This window comes from Dromaius novaehollandiae, chromosome 5, assembly GCF_036370855.1.
Source record: "Dromaius novaehollandiae isolate bDroNov1 chromosome 5, bDroNov1.hap1, whole genome shotgun sequence".
Lineage (NCBI taxonomy): Eukaryota > Metazoa > Chordata > Aves > Casuariiformes > Dromaiidae > Dromaius > Dromaius novaehollandiae.
In genome coordinates, this window is record NC_088102.1 from 1,276,087 (window position 1) to 1,296,054 (window position 19,968).

Genomic DNA, 19,968 nt, shown 5'->3' on the forward strand with positions numbered 1-19,968 from the left:
GGCCCGTTTGCCCTCCTGCACAGCGAGCTTTTCCCAGGGCCGGACGACGACCGGGGCTCACGCGGCAGCGCGGGTCCCGCAGCCTGGACCCCTCCCTCCGCCGGGTCACACTGGATCAGTCACGTAACCCTCCCCAGCAAACAGATCCATCGAAACACCTTCCCTAAAATGTTCAGGCTCCTCTGCTTCAACCAGAGTCCTGAAGAAAAATATACATACACATATATATATACTTTTACCTGTGGGGCTGCTCAGCAGCTGTTAAAGCGATTCAGAGAGCAAGAAACCAGGCCATTCCCAAGGAGATGCCTGGAAAAATCAATTTGACGACTGTAATAGCCATGATTATACATGTAAAACACGCGCACACACGAACGCACATGAATGCACAGATGCACACCCGCACATTTCTAAGGATTTCTGCATCTTTCTAAAGAATTTGGTGTCACAGGAAGAGGCAGAGCAGAAAGCCTGCGGTGTTTCCATTTCAAAATGCTGCAGGGAAGGTCAGACAGCTTCCGAAACGTGCCCACGTCTCCTCCGGGATGCACAGAAAGCAGACTGCTTTCTCGGGTTGTTTATCTAATTTTTAAAAATTAGCGAATTCCAGCATCATTCCTTTCTGCCTTTCCCCCAGCCAGCAGGACGCCTGTCTCGTGGCCGTAATCCGGTCCCACCAGCAGCGCCTCTGCGCTTGGATGTCTGAAGGCCTAATGAGCACCATCCTTCCCGAGGAGGGTGTCAGGGAGAAGAATGCAAAGACGTATCGCTTCGTTAGCGCCTTATCAGGCCCAGGCAGGCTGCAGGAGGGAGCTAAGGATGACGGCATTACCTGGAATCGCTCGGTGGGAGCTGGGGATGGGATGGGAACGGGGAGGTGGGGGACACCAGGGCCTGGATGGGTGCCCGTGCCCAGGAGGACAACCCTCATCCGAGCCCCAGCTCCACTGGGGCAGCACGATGGGATGGTTTCCGCAGCCGTCAACCATTCACACGTGTGATTTTTCCCTTGCAACTCTGCATGTATTCAACTATGGAATGAAAATCTTCTTTTAAACATTCAGTGAAGCAGACGGAAATGTGATCCCGCTGCTTAGTGGAAGCCATAGAAAGGGACAAAAGACTCAGAAACGCATCTTCAGAGACGTATCTCAAAAATGTTGAAAATAAGAAGACTGCTATGGGGAAGTTGGGACAGATCTAGGTTATAGCGTGCCTAACTTTCTATTTCCATCAAGTGCACTTCAAAATAAAGATATGAGGGGAAAAAAAGTGGATTTTCACCCCAGCCATCCAAGTCAGGCGATTCACTTCACAGACTGCCACTGTCCTCCTATTTTTGGGCTGGTGGGTTTTACTGTTAGAAGCCATTCACATGTCAAATCCTGGAGAATTTCCTCTGGTGTCAGAGCGTAAAGCCAACTGCTCTGGATGTCACCTGCTCTCAGGACAAGCAAGCCTTGGCCCTGGCAGCGCGGTGCCTCTCTGCAGCCAAACCTTGCCGCGTTGGCCATGTGCAGGGCCCCGGCACCGGGCAGGGGATGGGAGCAGGGAGGGAAAGGGCAAAGCACGTGCTGGTGCCTCGCAGACGTGCACCAGGGACCTGCATTTCTATCCATTCACTTGGAAAACAAATTGTAAAATATATTTTGTATGTGCTTGGAAAGGAAGAACACACGGCAAAGGCATGGAAACAATGAAGTAGGATGAAAGAAAATGTGGTTTAATCAGAAGGAGATATTTCTGTAGGACAATATTGATTTCAAAGTGACAGATCAAACCGAAACATTTCCATTCAAGCTGACATTTATTTCAACATTTCATTTCAGGTGCTGAAATGTTTCATTCTTAATTAGCATTTTTAGGTTTGCCTTTCTAAATTATCTCTTAAATTGTTTTTCTTACATTTTGTATAACAGCTTTCTCTTCCCTTTGGGATGAAAATAAACTTTGGAGCACCAGGATTTCTTTGGAATGGAGGTTGCTTTTTCAATTTAATATATTTACCAGTCATAGTTCTTCAATGATCAATCCTATTGTTTATTTTACAATTTTTGCTTCTCTAATATCCTTACCCTTGCTGTAAAGTAATGTGAATTTTCAGAAAATCAGCCCCCCTCCCCTGCACGCTCATGCAGGAGCCTCAGCTGCTCCCGGAGAGGTGACGGAAGAGGCCGCAGGGCTCGGCAAGGAGCAGGGTGCTGCAGCTGAGCAGCCCCAGTCCTTTAGCTTCCGACTCCGCAGGTGCATACGGGTTTCAGCACTGAAAACGCTTCTAAACAAAAAGCTGTTTAATAATTTGGCAGAGTCATCCATCCACCAGAGGACTGTTCTGAGAACACTTTTAATTTTGAATTTAAACATCTACTGTTTTTGCATCCTGAGGCAGAGCGGCTTTAAGAAGCTTTGCCATTGCATACATAAATTAGGAGCCTAACATCCAATTCACACAATCTGATCTGTTCTACATAACACAAAGCAGCCAAAAAGTTCCCTCAAGGAGTTTAAGTCATTGTAGGAGAAGAGTCTTTCTAATTCCCCCTTTGCTTGTGGGACTCCATTGTATCTTTTCTATAGTATCTTTGGTCCCTAATGAGAAGCCAGTGTGTCTTCCAGGATGACTAAACAGGGCTGAGCTGATGCATTTTCTGTATTATGTGATTGATTTTTGGCTTCAGATATAAATCCTAAAAAGCTGGTTATAGAATTTATACTCCTTCTGCATAATAGATATTCATGCATCCCTTAAATCCACTGTATTCCTAACAAACAGGGCTGTTTTCCCTTCCTCTCTGAAAATCTTTTTCATGTCCTGCTGATGCCTCTTTTAATAATAGTTGCTCTAGAGGCTCTTTCAGAGCCCTGGATAAACTAATTCACACCTGCCTGTAAATAAGGCACAGCCATTTTTGCTGGTGGTGATGCTGAACATAACAACGTGACTGTGAAAGAACAAAAAAACAAGGGTAATGAATCAATTATTCCATGACTAAATTTCACTTCTTTTTTAGAGCGCAAATCCCAAGAAGACACTGTCTATGCCAGAACCGACCCCACGCCACTGTGGCACCCTCACCTGTACCTGCACCACTGGGGCATCTAGGTCCCTCTTTTGCTTCCGGAAATTCAGTCCCATATGTCCTTTTCTGTGGGGTAAGACACAGGCAAATGTTCTCCATTTCTCTTGCGGAAGCTTCAAATTGAAGAAAGGAAGAAGGAGAAAGAATAAAAATGAAAAGGAGCATGACACTCAAGCCTAGTGAATATGGTGTTAAAGCTATTTGGATAAAATGTGTAAGGTTTCACTACAAGGGCATCTAGACCGCAGGTCTTTCCTTCCCTAAGGAGAACTCTAACCCTGTTAGGTCCTCAAGTCACTTTTCCTCTCACATCCCACGGACCTTTACGTTGTGCTCAGTAGAAGAGCTGTAGGAGAGGGTCCTGTCCAGTCAAAACACTGAAAGGACTCTTTCATGGGCTGTATGGGTAAAAGTGAACTGAAACCATGCCTTTCACAGGCCATGTGATGTGCAACCACTGAGCCTCGATGGAGGAGGCCAGGGAATGGGATACACAGGAATGGTTTGTCTGCTGCATTTGCTTTGAAAGAAATGCCTAAACGCTGCTCAGGTCTTTAGAAGAAAAACTGGAGCCCTTCTTAGCATGTGGCTTTTGTGGATCATATCCCTTACGTCGTGATCTTCCCAGGCGCTCAGCAGAGAGCTTAGCTCTGCAACGAAGTCTGCTGTCGTGGCCAAGCGCCTGCCGCCTTCCAGCACCATCAGTCCGGGTACCTGCCCCCACGGGAGAGGGTTTGCATGATGCTCCTGGGTGAAGCAAGGTGCTACTAGGTCAAGCATAAAATGGTAAGCTGCTTTTCAAAAAGTATTTTCAAATAGAAAATAACGCAGGAGTGCTGTGTCTTGCACCGTGCAATATTTTCTAGTTCGGGGGTTCAAATCATGAGGACAGCAGACCTTAATGGAGTCCATGCACTTTTTCTATGAGAAAGGTGAGGAAGAAAAGGTCAGGTCCACTGTAAAGCCAAATATGTATGTAAAATTTCTATGGTACTTGCCGCTGAGCTAGAAATGTTTAGAGCTTCCCATCCCAAAAGCAGCTGAAAACCATGAAACTGTGTATGACTGCTAATAAAGTTGCTCTGATAATTCGTCTGGCAGCATATTTGCTCCATAAGGATAGAAATGATGATGGATAATATGCATGTAGAAGCTTTATAAGTTTGAAAGATGCCTGTATTTGCCTTCAGTAGTTAAGGCCCCTGATTACCCAAGGTCGCTAATGCTGTCTTGGCACTCTCCATCAGTGAAGCACATTAAATCTAGTGTCTTGGCCAAATTCCTTTTCTGTCAGACTGGAAGTCCCAGACCAAGTGTCTGCGGTGTGCCATGCAATGATCTGTGACACACAGAGTTCATCCTAGTAATGGCTTTATTTCTACATCAGTGGCATTGAACACTTGTCCAGTTTTCTGTCCAAATTATGCTGATGACCGTACAGTTGTGGTGAATGAAATTAATTGTCCAAAACATTGCACACCTTTTTCAACTAGGAGCTGGAAGATGCTGAAGCAAGTGCGACTCATCCCTTTCAGACACATGCTAAGAGCCCAAGTTTTCGCAACTCTGTCTCATAAGGGAGAATTCGGTGCAACCTATTTCCCAAAGAAGATCGGAGCAATCAACAGTCCCATGCAGACAAACTCAAATCCAAACAAAAAATTCACTGTTTTCCTGTACATCCAGGAAAGTGATTATTTCAGCTTTTTGATTGCAGAAAATGAACAGAAAGGTTGAACATCAACTAATTTCTCAAACATTGTTGCTATGCTCTGTAAGGTATTGACAGTTAAATATAGAATTGATGACCCTGGGGTCAGTGCAACAGAGACCATTTTATTTTCCCTTCTAAAATATTGAATCCAGTGAGCTATGAAAGTGAGTAATTGCCCATGCCTTTATTTAACATATGGAGTGACAAAAGAAGATGAACTTTGTGTCTAGGGGCAAGAGTGTCCTCTTCACAATTTGCATTACCAAAAGCATCATCTAATCCATTTTTAACCTGATAGTGAGCATGCTAAACTCTGATGGCTTCAGGGTGAATTTCAAATATTAATGGCATGCAAGGAACAAAAGATAAAGATATCTCTCACCTTTGAACAACAGAGGCACTGTGCAATACATGATAGTCAGCAGTGCTCTAGTAATTCAATGACATTTTGACATTGCCTACTTTGCTCTCATTACTGCATTTCTATATCAGGTTTCCTCTGGTCAGCAGGAGAACTACATGACAGACAGACAATTTCAGATAATTTTGCTGTATTCTTAGCCGTGATGTAGACCCATTCAAAGAGAAAGATAGAAGACTTTTTCCCCTTTTTCACAAATGCAGCATAACAAACAGTAGGGAGTGAAACCTGATATACTTTGGATGTTTATGAATAAATCCAAGAAGACAACTCGGATCTCTATAAACCTATATAGAGCTGTAAACTCAATAGAAGTAAAAGGTCAGGGAGTAGGTTAAGCTAATCATTCCCCTCACAGGCCCACTTTGAAGATGATTTTATCTCCACTATGGGATTCACCTGACCATTGCTTTTATAATCTTTCAGAATGTATTTAAAAAACACTAGTCTCATTAGGGTTGTTGGCACACTTCTCAAACCATAAACTGTTAAGGAATGGTGCCTCCCTGTGAGCCTTTGAAACAAGGACTCCTAGCAGCTTCAAAGACTTTTGGTCAATCTCTGAGCTATCAGAACAATACAAATGAGGGCTATATTCTTGGAAAAGTTTTTACCTTTACCCATTGCTTTCAATGACATTTCTCATAGGGAATTGTATTTTGTGTGCTGGAGACCTAGTACTTAAAAACTGGTTTTATATTTCACTTAAACACACAGGTACCTACACAGTCCTGTTAACCCTAAGTAAATCTCATTTATATCTAATAAGCAATATTTTTAGAACAGGATACACAAAATAAAATGCACAAAATACCGCAGTGGTTCATGTCAGCTCAGGTCATTTTAAGTAAAGTGATATATTTTGTTGCTCTTTATAAGTTCAGCCTTAGGGTAACTACACCCTTATCAGTTCATAGGAGTTACTGAAATGAATTTAAAAGGAATAACTGCAATGCTGGCCACACCTGTCGATGTCCCAAGAGACATACATCACTCACCACGTACGTACACTCTCCCGGTAGTTGCTTAGCATTGCTCTAATTTCCCACTTGGTTCATTCATGGGTTTCTGTAATCATTCAGAAATTCATTAACCTTGGAAGATGAGTGAACTTACGTGCAGCAGAGTGCCCAAACAAAAACACTTGTAAACATCCACCCGGCTGGATGTGCTGCAGGTGCGCGTGTGCCCGGACCTGCCTTCTGCTGCCCTGGACTACCAGGTGTTCCTGGAGGGGCCCATACCTACGTTTCTAGGTAGCCTTGGCTCCAGCCCTGTGCCCTGCTGCTCCCGATGGGACCCCTGGATCTGACCCTCTACCTCACCTTGCCAGGGCCCGTGACGGAGCTTGTCACTGTCACTGTTGGTCCCTGCTCGGAGGGATCACCACCTGTGCTACGGTCACCCTCGCCTGCCAGGTTGTCCTCCTTCACGGAGGGGCCCTGCTCTTGCTGCTCCCGGACAGGTGTCTGGGTATCACATTTAGCTATCGGCACTTTTAGGAAGAGGCACCAGGGCAATGGAGCCCATTTTGCTCTGTAGTAGTTTTATTACTGTGCATTTGCATTCTAAATAAATATTCTTATCCTGATGAACAGGCTGAGCTTTCGCCTGTCGACAGTAGAAGAATTTCTTGTAACAGTGACACTGAAGAGATCGGAAAGGCCAAGAGAGGTGGAGAGAATATTGTCCAGAAAAGGTTGAAGATAATTGAAAGATGTCCACTGGCAGGAAAAATTAATAATATTATTCTCCTTTTAAAATCAAAGATTTCTCCAGTACCTTTTCTTTTCTTCAAGTGAAAGAAGACCTTTGTGGTCGGTGTTACTGTAGGTCATGGAAGTGACAGCAGAGCTCTCAGATGAAAAATATGGAACACTTTTCAATTCCAGTTGGTTACGCTTAGGGTCACTGTATCAGAGTACAAAGCCTGACTATTAAAAAGGAAAAGGAGAGTGTTTCTTCAAGGTTGGCATCACCCTTCTCAGAAGTTCTCAGCACAAAAAGTGTAAATCTCAAGTTTTGCTTTTCATAGCAATTGGTTCAAAAGCTCAGTCTTTAGTGTCATCTCTCTTCAAAGGTAGCTAAACAACCTGAGTTTCCAGTAATTGTGGATAATCACATAGCAGTAAAGGAGAAACAGATGCTCTATTAAAAATGGTGAACATTTATATATTGAAAACTACCACTCCCTGTTATAGACTGACAGGAGCACAGAAGATGCCAGGGTGGATCAGACTGTAAGAGCTCTGTTCCATCTCTGCCCAAAAGCTGGTACATCAGAGGAAGATAAAATGAAACATAGCATGAACTGTTGTGAGAAAATCAGTCTGCAGCAGTTTGTATCTAGCTCTGGGCAATCAGAAGTGGGCTCATTCTTGCAGGTGTGAAAATAGGAATTCAATTTCTGCAAGGGATTTATAGATTTTTAAATTTGGTTCTGTGCCAAACCTAAATGAACATGTGTGATTGTGTAATCATTTTTACCCTCTCCTCTGCCAGATGTGATCAGTGAGATGGTCAGAAGAGGCAGTGGAGGACTTTGACTGATTATTCACCAAGCTGTTGGGAGCTAGGCGTTTTTGGACATACTTTCGTCAAATGGAAAATCTAGTTATCAGATGGTATGCTCAAAAGTAGGCAGCCATTGAACAGAATTTATTAGGACGTCAGTTCAGGATCTGACCAAATATGGGAAGGTTTGTTATGATTTAGGGACCTTGGTCCTTTTTGGCATTGTTTGTCTTAGCAGGCAAGGCTGAGATTAGATATTGGTGCATTTCTTGTCACGAGGACCCTGACTACTCTTGGGATCTAGGTATATTCCATAACAATTTACCAAATGCCAGATTTTTTCTGGCTATCGACAGATCTAGGAAGGTGTTTTTACTGTACTGTGATATTAGTGTCCTCCTGGCTTGTGCAGGTCCTGGGGAAGCACCCATGCCACCCTTTTGAAGCCCTTAAGTAGTAATGCCTTGGGTGTTGGGAACGTGTCATGGTGTCCTGTTGCACAGTTTTTCAGATTTGCCACACTTTTCATGAAGAATGTCTTGATGCAAGCCACTTGCCTTGAAATTACTTTTAACTTAATATTTTTCTTCACATTTTACATCACAACACTGGAAGAGACAACGCAATTACAATTATGAAAAGATACATCAAGAAACATAAGAGAAACTACAGCTGATCAGCTTACAAAAAGATGGAATCTAAAACGACATTCCCCTCAGCCTGCTCTGGTAGCCTAATCTTCCACAGATTTATTCGTGACCTACCTCCTTGGAATTTGTAAAGATTTATAATGACATTTTGCCATTTTTTATTATTTTTCTACCAATTCTTAAGTTTCTATTTGCTTTTCATCTCTTAAATGACAAGTACCATTCTCATCCTCATTTCAGAAAATATAGTGAGCAGAACAAGGAAAACTACAGCACAGAATAACAGGATTATCGGGAGTACAGAACAGCTTCTGCTGTACAAGGAGTGAGTAGATAGATTCATGATTTAGCTGTGGGAATTGTTTGTACCCAAACTTCATATTCATTCCATTGCCAGTGACAGTAATCTGAACATTTACTGGCTTTAACTTGATGTTGAGAAGAACATTGATAAAAGCGGCAGGGCAGATCTCACCTGGATGGGTAGGATGGAAGTTGTTTACATATATAATATTGCCTGGTAGAGTTCATGGAAGGGAGGAGCCAAACACTGGAGAACTGCTGCTGGTGACGATGGCTGAGCTCCAACGGGAATCTGAGAACAGGATGAAGAAAGGGGAGAGGCTAGTCCATGCAGGACGTACAGACTTCTGTCTCGCTGGAGGGGCTGGAAGGCACAGAGCTGGGCAGGAAGGACTCGCTCAGCATGTCACTGCAGAAGGACTAAGGAACCAAACAGAAAATAAGAACACTAGTCAACGTGGAAGAGAAGGAGGCAGAAGACTGTGTGGGAATGAAAAAGAAAAAGGCAACCAGGAAAAGAAAAAATAATGGTGAAAGCTAGGGGAAAGCCAGAATTAGGGTTATGCACAATGAGCATGCACAGAAGGTCTAGCAGCTATTCACCGCAGTGGTGGGCCTGTCACATGAAATGATCAGAACAAAGATGCAGTCAGACCAGCGCATGAACAGAGAGGTGCTCCTCAGGGAATGGAGAATGTCTTTTACAAGAAGAGCCTAATGAGTTTGGATTCTTTAGTCTAAATAAGTGAAGGCTTAGGAAGGACATGATTGCTCTCTGCAAACGCATCAAGGGGAAAAGACCAAAGAGGGTTAAAAAAGGCAATTTATTCTAGAAATAATTTTAACAAATAATAAGAACAAATGACAATAAACTGGCCATGAATAAATATATTCCTCACAAGGTCTTGACATTACAAAAAAATTCCTAAACATTGCAGCATTCAGATTGATGAACAGCCTTCCAAGTGGAGCAGTGGATGCAAGCAACATTTCTGCTTTTAACCTCTAAGAGTTCATTAAAAGGAATAATTTGCTGTGATACCAGGGCATTGGACTTGGTATCCCAACTGTCCTTTCCAGCCCTGCATTCTGCAGAGTTGTTGGTTTTTTTGTATTCCCAAGCAGGAGTGAAGGCAAAGTAGGCTCCCCTAAGAAAGGTTGACGTATTAGGACGTCTTCAACCATTTCTTCACACCCACATCCTCCCATCATGCAGTGAGTCACCTTGAGGATTTGTCATCATTAAAACTGAAATGATCAGGACAAAGGAGAATAGAAAGTTTCTACAGAAAAAAAAAGAGCTCCGCTATTACAGAAAAGAAGTTAAATTTGTCTTCAGTCATTCAAGCCAACGGGGAATACTGTGTTTTTATTACTGAAAATAAATTTCCAGTAAAAGTTGTGGCAAGTTAGGGCCGCACACAGAAATGAGATTTGCAAATCTATACCTCCTCAGGAGCAGGAGGGCTAGACAAGTCATAGCTTAAGCATTAACGACAGAAGAATAACTTACATTATCTCTAGTGGAATCTATAAAATATTAAAATTGATTACGTCTTTGCAAAGAAAGTGCACAAACTTGTTGACTGAACAAGAAACTATGTTATTTTGGTTGAAAAGTTTTTATAAATGACTGAACTCACTCCTTTTCCTATATGTTTTTTTGTAAAGTAAAGTTTGTTCTGTATATACTTCAACAGAAATTAGATAACAAACCTATGTATATTTGCTGACTACAGTAATAGAACAATATGTTTAATGTTCTTGACTTTTGGGAAGGGTGGAGAAGAACTGAAATTAAAACCTAAGGATTCAAAGCTTTGTAACTATTTTAAGAGTAATTTTCAAGCAACTACTAAAAAGAGACAGCCTCATTAAAATAAACAAGGGCATTATTTTTCTCTTTGACATTTTTGTCATATGATTAGCTGGTGCCTAAATTCACAAAAAAATCAATTTTGTTCATCTGGCAGAGATTATAATCTCAGTCATAAGAATCAATTTTTCAATGAAAGTTTACATTCTGGAAAAACTTTTGCCTTGCTGGTAATGTCAAAGTGGTACTGGAATGGAGGGCCAGTAAAGTGTGTTGAAAGCCCATTTACATGAGATCTAAATTCTGCTCTAGCTCATAAAATTTCATAGATTTTCTACTATTCTGCATTTCCATTTTCCTCATTTAGAGCAAAAAAAATATAATCGCAAATCTGTTTTTCCTACAGTATTCATTTTTGTTTTCTTCTTGAAGACCTATAATCTGTGTGTGTAACAGACTACAGGAAAACAGACCAACATTCATTTACAAGTATATTAGACTTAAAAGGCAATAAAATGATCCATAAGTGCAGAAATGTATTCTACCAGCAAATGGTTGAGAAAATTGTATGTATTTGAGAAATGTGTTCTGAATTTTTAATCAAAGTCTTTGAATATGTGTTCGGTATTGAGGAGCAACCTTGCAGTAACCCCCACTGTGTCCATGGATCGTGTACAAAACTTAATAGTGACACAAGGTATTATTTTTCCCATTTAGATTTTCTGACCATGAATTCCCCTTTTATGAGGAATGGGGAGTGGGGATTAGGGGCAGTAGAAACAAGACCTGCTCTTTGCTCAGCTGAGGAACATAGTTCAGTGCATGACTTACTCCACACACGTAACCTCTTTTTCTGTCCATCCATGGCTCATGACTTCCTTAATAGCAAAACAAGACATCAGACGTATATTTGGAAAGCCTTTTACTTTTACTTCATTCATTTTTGGATGTACGACTGTGTGGTTGGCATGCAAATACAGGTGGCCAGGTAGGGAGGCAGTGATGTGACAGGCATCGAGTGTTTCGTGTCCCCAACCTGGGTGAGCCCTTAGCAGCAGCCTCAGGAAGCGAGCACGGGAACTCGGACTCTCTCCAGCAATGACGGCTGTTTAAAGCAGAGTCACAGGCAGACAGTACGAGAGATTTAGAAAATATTGATCCTTTTCTTAGCTACACAAGTCTTGCCTGAAGTGGTAATCCCAGGACAAGAGAGAAAAGTATTTTAAATAACTGTAACCTGACAGGGGAATAGGCTACAAGTGAAAAAAAGAGTCACTGGATTTATGGGCTCCAGAGCTATTTAAAATCACTAAGCTACAAACAGCTACAAACACCTCCGATTCGAAGACTGTCTTCTCTAATTGAAGCTAACCTTGCACATGGCACTGCTGGCACTTTAACGGTTCTGATGAAAACTTAGCTATTCCAAAATTAAGTTTTCTTGAAGCAAATTTTGCTTTTCCTCCTCGGTAAGTGTCATCACCCTGTCACGACAGGCTGGGCTACCTGCCAGAGCCATTGCCTGTAGAGTGGCATTCCCTCCAACGACGACTCTCCATTGCGTGAACGAGGGTGTCTGAAAACTCGTCTTTACATCCCATCCCTGCTAGACCCAGTAGCAAAGAGACGGCTTCAGTGGCTCCCGTGGAGCTTTAGCAGTATACACTAAACGTCTGCCCGTTGAAGTACTTTTCTGGGGAGTGGAAGAAAAGACGTGTTGGCTAAAGGGCGAGTTCAGGTAACCACGGGAAGGCCTGGTTCGGACATCTCGGTGCCAGGGAGCTCCAGAGCGTGCTTCGCCTGGGGAGGGACCATGACTAAGCCCAGGTGGGACTTCCCACCCCAGACTTCATTCCTCCCCACAGCACGGAGGTGGTCTCAGGAGAGCCGGCAGATACTCAGAGATATTGGACCACAGAGGCCCCGGCACCATGGGGCTGGATGGAGGACACGCAAGGCCTTCCTTGTAATGCAGTGTAGTTTCTTTTGCCTCTGAATTTCCACTCTGGCTGCCTCTGAATCTTCTGTGGCTGAACTTTTTCAAAACTTAGCCCATCAACAGGTATCTGAAAGCCTCTTGTATTTTCTGACAGGGCTGCATTACAGTGGGCTAACAATATACTGAAAATCAGCCATCCCAAGCATCGAACAAAAGCTCTTTCCTCTACCACCTCCTTTGCCTTCTTCTAGATGGATCTCATTCATAATGAGGAGACATTTCTTTAATCTCTTAGACTTTCTAGGTGCTCAGTTCTGGGAGAGCAGTAAATGATTTGAGAGCACTGCAAGAAACAAACCTGAAGGCTGAGAAACTGAAATAATAAATATACTTATCGTTAGACTTGCACAAAAGGTGTTTTCAGTGATATGTAGCAAGGACTTGTTCAGATTAAGTGTGTCAGTACCGTCAGGGTTCAGAGGTTCAGATCTCTTCCAAATGTCACACTGAAATTGGCTACAGCAATATAAAATATCATTAGATTCTGTCCTCTGCGAGACCTGTAGCTCGGGACTGTTTCCAACAGCACTGTCAGACCCTGTTGCCATGAGATCAGATTCCGGTACCGAAGGTGAAAAGCTGGAAAGGTAACGAGTGTCCATGCGCCGCTGAGAAAGATTCATTAGCTATACAGCTTCTGTGGTCCGGGGAAATCATCCTTTCTCGCTTGCATTATTGCGTTTCTTGTGTGCTCAACACAGCAAAGATGTAACGTGCTATCCACAATATTTCCTATTCAGTATATTACACACCGTACAGATGTGAGTGCTCTGAGGATGCCAATTATTTTACAGAGGCTTTGTTTTATCTTATAATCTAATGGTAGGCGGGGAGCTGTAGTATACCACAATCAGTGTAACATAGCAATGCTGGCAATCCTTACATGAAAAAAGGTAATTCTTTTTCACTCGTAGCTATGTATAAATTGTGATTTCTCTGCCCAATCAATGGGGATGGAACCACTATAATGTTCTAAGACAGAGGAAACCAAGGAAGCTTTGGGCTTAAGTCTCCCAGAGGTAGTTTTAAACTCATATCTTATTTGTGGTATAATATTTGTCTCAGAAATGAATAAACATTACATTGATTTGTGCTCAGGCTACACAGTGCAGCTCTTCTGAAACTGAGTCACCCTTGCACCATTTCTGTTCTTTCTCAGGTCTTTATCCCACTGCTCTCAGCAGAGCAGAGCTCAGGTGAGAAGGCTTGGGATGAGACCCAGCACAGGGCTCCCGGGAGACGCCTCTGCTCACCCTCCTGAGCCTCTCTGGCAAGGCCAGGGGATGGTAACCTCACTCGTGCCCAATGAGTAATATTTCCATTTTTACTGAAAAGCCTCAGAAAGAGAAACCGTGACACCAGCTTACCTCAGTCCAGCTATCTCAGAAGCACAGCTAGGACATTCCCAGCCTGCCCCACAGAAGAGCACGTGATGTTCAGGCCTCTGCACTCTCCCCAGGCACTCTGCTTTGCAGGTGCACAAGCACCACTGTCTCCACAGCACCCTGTTTCTCAGCTGTCTCTGAGAGCTGGTCTCCTTCTTGGCTCCATTATCTGATTTGTTATTTAAGCCCTGAAGCCTAGCAGTGAGAGTCCAATGCACCTCTCCCCCATTAAAGGTGCTAATCCACAACCTGTCTGTTGTCAAAGGCGATTGCCTCCAAAGCAAGCAGAATGAGGCCACATGGAAGCACCCATCAGATTTCCTGATGGAACCAACTGGGAAATGCTTAAATAATTTTCCTGAAGGAATATGCAGCCAGCGTGTCTGTGCAGCACGTTGCCTGTGGCAGGCAGCGCTCCCTGAGATCCTGGACGACAGCAAACCTGGCGAGAGCTTCCCGGTGGTAAACTCATTAATGGCTGTGTCACGAAGCCCTGGGCTTGAGCCCCGCGTTGCAGGATGCCTGGCGCAGCGTTCCAGCCTTTCCCGGGGTCGGCTGATGTTCCTGGTAACGAGGGTCTGTAACGGCCAGATGCCAAAGTGATGGTGCACAGAGCCCTTTGGAGGAACGCAGAGCAACAGTGGAGGATCTAGAGAGCACCTTAGGGGAAATAGTGTCAAGGAGGCTGTGAGCAAAATCCAGATTTAAGTGAATCCACGTGTACGTCTCTGTACAAACCATGTTTGTCTACTAAGCTGAAAGGAAGGTGAAGCAGAGCACTGGATTAGAATGGCTAAGTGCCTCTGTGCTGTATTTGTGGGTAAAAGTCCATTTCTTACACATTATATTCTTTCTTTACAAAATTCTTCTTGTAAGCCTCATACCTTAGCCTTAGATGCTTCAGACAAGGATCTGTTGACTGGAAAACAAGCTGCGGCAAGCATCACTTGCTGAACAATTCTGGTCTGCAAGAACTATTAAATAACCCAAGCATAGGTTATAGCCAGAAGAAATCAGGCAGGCTGGAAGGAACAAAAAGCTGAGTGAGCTGCTCAGAACAACCCTCAGGGCCACAGCTTTGAGGACCAGCATTGCAAGAAAAGGCATTTTATCATATGCTCTGCAGTAAGCTATCTGTGTTGGATATGCCAAGGTGTACAGCCCTGATCACTGTGGTACATGTAAACTGTCTATTGCAATAAATCCAAAACTACCATGTAAAAATGCTTAGAGACCTGTGGAACTGTGATCCCTTGAGAAGTGAGTGCTGAATATATCACTCTTTCAGGCTAGTAATCTAGACGGCTGGCGAGGCATCCCCTTAGTCTCTCTGACTGTGTCTTGCAGGCAGTGCCGTGGCCTCTTGCTGGCCTTGATGCCACGAAAGATGGAAATGTCCTATTTGTTCACAGAAAGCTATGTGAGGCTGGAGCCATCTGTCTGTGTTTGTACAGTGCCGAGTGTGAACTCGCTTCTGTTCAGAAAGCTCCTGGGCTCTATAGTCATACGAATGAATTACAATCCTGACTGCAGTAACACAAATAAGAATTCTGTATTTTCCCCAAAGAGTCATGGTAGATAGCAGGGGTTTGCAAAGTCAGGAGGACCAAGGATCAGGGACAAGGATGTCCTGTCTTTAATTTCCAGAAAAGATGCCCGAACTCAAACACAGGCATTGATTTTCAGATGTAGCGTAGGCCATGTAGGCATCACACAGACAGACACGCAAAGGAATATACATGCAGCAGTCTCTGGAGGGGTGTGGAAGGGATCGTACACCTACTGCTATAAGTGGGGATATGTTGAGGCCTTCGCGTTAGGAGTCGGATAAGATGTCACTCACATAGGCACATACACATACATATCAACACACTTGGTATGGCAGCAGCCAGGGACCGCAGCTTTCTCATTCCTATTGGAAGGAAAATGTTGTTGCCCCCCCCGCCCTAAAAAAAAGGTGTAGAAATACCCAATGAAATTTCTAGAATGAGTAGCCTGTTCCAGGAAGACGTCTGCAGCTGGGAAACCTTGGGAAAATGCCTCAGGGAAGCTGGTTTGGGGGCAGGAGATGAAGCCCACGTGCTCTGTGCACTGTTGCCCTCTGTCATCAGATGCTAAATGGCAGAGCTGAGGCCCCAAGACTGCTAAGTGCGCTAACCCTGCAAATTAAGGGCCACCCAGGTTACAGGCATGCCTCATTTTATTGTGCCTCACTTTATTGTGCTTCGCAGGTATTGCGGTCTTTACAAATTGAAGGTTTGTGGTGACCCTGCGTTAAGCAAGTCTATTGGTGCCGTTTTCCCAACAGCATGTGCTCACTTTGTGTCTCTGTGTCACATTTTGGTAATTCTCACAAGATTTCAAACTTTTTCATTATTATTATATGTTATGGTGATCTGTGATCAGCGACCTTTGATGTTACTATTGTAACTGTTTTGGGGTGCCATGAACCGTGCCCATATAAGACGGCGAACTTAATCGATAAATGTTGTGTGTGTTCTGACTGCTCCACCGACCGGCCGTTCCCCCATGTCTCTCCCCCTCCTCGTGCCTCTGCTATTCCCTGAGACACAACAATATTGAAATTAGGCCAATTAGTAACCCTACAATGGCCTCTAAGTGTTCAAGTGAAAGGAAGAGTGGCATTTCTCTCACTTTAAATCAAACGCTAGAAATGATGAAGCTTAGTGAGGAAGGCATGTCGAAAGCTGAGACAGGCCGAAAGCTAGGCCTCCTGCCCCAAACAGTTGGCCAAGTTGTGAATGCACAGGGAAAGTTCTTGAAGGAAATTAGAAGTGCTACTCCAAGGAACACACAAATCATAAGAAAGCGAAACAGCCTTATTACTGATATGGAGAAAGTTTTAGTGATCTGGATAGAAGATCAAACCAGCCACAACATTCCCTTAAGCCAAAGCCTAATCCAGAGCAAGGCCCTAACTCTCTTCAATTCTATGCATGCTGAGAGAGGTGAGAAAGCTGCAGAAGAACAGTTTGAAGCTAGCAGAGGTCAGTTCATGAGGTTTAAGGAAAGAAGCCATCTCCATAACATAAAACTGCAAGGTGAGGCAGCAAGTGCTAGTGTAGAAGCTGCAGCAAGTTATCCAGAAGATCCAGCTAAGATAATTGATGAAGATGGCTACACTAAACAACAGATTTTCCATGTAGACGAAACAGCCTTATATTGGAAGAAGATGCCATCTAGGACTTTCATAGCTAGGGAGAAGTCAATGCCTGGCTTCAAAGCTTCAAAGGACAGGCTGGCTCTCTTGTTACGGGCTAATGCAGTTGGTGACTTTAAGTTGAAGCCAATGCTCATTTGCCATTCTGAAAATCCTCGGGCCCTTAAGAATTATACTGAATCTACCTTGCCTGTGGTCTATAAATGGACCAACAAAGCCTGGATGACAGCACGTCTGTTTACAACATGGTTTATTGAGTATTTTAAGCCCACTGCTGAGACCTACTGCTCAGAAAACAAGATTCCTTTCAAAATATTACTGCTCATTGACAATGCACCTGGTCACTCAAGAGCTCTGATGGAGATGTACAACGAGATTAATGTTATTTTCACGTCTGCTAACACAACATCCATTCTGCAGCCTGGGGATCAAGGAGTAATTTCAACTTTCAAGTCTTACTATTTAAGAAATGCATTTCGTAAGGCTATAGCTGCCATAGATAGTGATTCCTCTGATGGATCTGGGCAAAGTAAATTGAAAACCTTCTGGAAAGGATTCACCATTCTAGATGCCCCTCAGGGGAGGAGATCAAAATATCAACATTAACAGGAGTTTGGAAGAAGTTGATTCCAACCCTCATGGATGACTTTGAGGGGTTTGAGACTACAGTGGAGGAAGTAACTGCAGATGTGGTGGAAATAGCAAGAGAACCATCATTAGAAGTGGAGCCTGAGGATGTGACTGAATTACCGCAATCTCATGATAAAACTTCAACAGATGAGGAGTTGCTTCTTATGGATGAGCAAAGAAAGTGGTTTCTTGAGATGGAATCTACTCCTGGTGAAGACGCTGTGAACACTGTTAAAATGACAGCAAAGGATTTAGAATATTACATAAATTTAGTTGATAAAGCAGCAGCAGAGTTTGAGAGGACTGACTCCAATTTTGGAAAAAAATCTGTTGTGGGTAAAATGCCATCAAACAGCATTGCATGCTACAGAGAAATCCTTCATGAAAGGAAGAGTCAGTTGATGTGGCAAATTTCATTGTTGTCTTATTTTAAGAAATTGTCACCACCACCCCAACCTTTAGCAACCACCACCCTGATCAGTCAGCAGCCATCAACATCAAGGCAAGACCCTCCATCGGCAAAAAGATTACAACTCACTGAAGGCTCGGATGATGGCTAGTGTTTTTTAGTAATGAAGTGTTTTTTAATTAAGGTATGTACGTGGGTTTTTTAGACATAATGCTATTGCGCACTTAATAGACTATATACATGAAGGGACCACTGCCTGCTCCCCCTCAGCCTTTCACCATCCTGCTGTTGTCCTCTGAACAAGTAGCAAGTTGGCCATGCGACCTGCAGAGGATGGAGAAAAGTATGTCACTTCAAACAAAGAGCTCTTGCCCTTTTCCTCCCCAAGAAATTAGTAGCATAGTATCTCTGCACCAGAGCTGTATTTATTCCCTTATAAGTAGGCAGGCTGCTTCTGGAGAAACTTTTCTGGTCTATTTTTAGTACAACTCACACAACCTATTAAGTATTAAAATGATGGGGTAAAATTAACACATCAGCTACCCGCTGATACCAGGCATGCGAAGTGCAAGGCAGTTTTATTGACCCGGTAATCACATGGCTTTGAATACAAAGCTCTGAGTATCTGGATTAAATGACCCAGAGTTTCTGCAGTACTGAGCTCCCGTGACAGGTCCATAAGGAGCCCTGGGCCAGCAGAGCATATTCGGAGCTCCGCTCTCCAGCCAGATTTGACCTCTGATTTGAGTTGCCCCTTTGTAGTCTGGCTGAAGGAGAGATGCTGCAGGGACCGGTGATACCAGCTCTGTACCCACGGAGAGCTCATCCGTGTCAGGGAAGTCTCACTGGACCAGATTGAGCTGTTTTCCAGCTCATTTGAGCCGTATACCTTAGAGCAGAGAGATGGGCAGCTTGTCTCACTGCAGGGGCAGGGGCACTCAGCAAGCAAACACAAACAGTTTTCCCCTGCTCCCAAGATCACTTATCTCCAAAAAAAATGATCATGTTGAGAATATTCTGAAAATAAATTAGCAGATATAAGTTACGAGACTGACACTGGAAATTCTTCTTTTTAGTGGTGTTAAGGGGTTTTAGTCTGGTTCATTTGGATGAATTTTATTTTAAGTATAGCACCAAAGAAAAAAATCCCTCATAAAATATGAGTTGATATTGAAATGAAATCTGAGGGAACAAACATCTAAATCAAATTTACAGGCAGAACATGAGTTTTATTAGGAAGTGGGAGTGTAGAATTTGTATGCAAAATTCCTGTTAAATGGTTAAAAATGTTCACTGTTCATGACACATGTCAAAGACGCTTACGAAAAGTTTCAGAGTTGTATTTGAAAAATATGTGTCTTCTCTGTGTGGACTTCTTACACCAATGCCTTAGTGGAAGAACTCTCTCCGAAGGCTGGGAAGGTGTCAGTAAAGGCATTCTGCAGAAACGGGGCTCAGGACGCACCGGGAAGGTAAGGAGCAGTTGGTCTCTCTCTAAACGAGCAGAAGCTAATCAAAGCCATTGGAGAGGTTCAAGCAGGAGGGCACGCTGTAAACTCGTTGCTTAATGACAACCCTGTTCTCAGCTCAGGAGAGAAGTCCCCCCCTGCTCTGCGCTCGCTGGCAGCAGCCCCTGAAGACACGGCGGAGGAGGACGGAGGCAGGACGGCCAGAGCACACAGCACTGCTGCTCTGCGGGATGCGTGTTGGAGCCCACTTAACAATTTGCCATGGAAATGCAGACGTGGAAATTGGAGGGTATCTGGATCACTGCTGTCAGAAACTCATCAATTTGCATTTAAAAAGCATTTGTGCTTGAGTACAGAGAAGGACTCCATTGTTGGGTTTTCTTTTCTGCTAACCTAT

At 43.5% G+C, this 19,968-nt stretch overlaps 1 pseudogene; it reads left to right on the forward strand.

Annotated features, from left to right (window-relative positions):
- The first annotated feature begins 16,490 nt into the window (after positions 1 to 16,490).
- On the forward strand, positions 16,491 to 18,253 carry LOC135328416 (tigger transposable element-derived protein 1-like; annotated as a pseudogene).
- Positions 18,254 to 19,968: the final 1,715 nt, after the last annotated feature.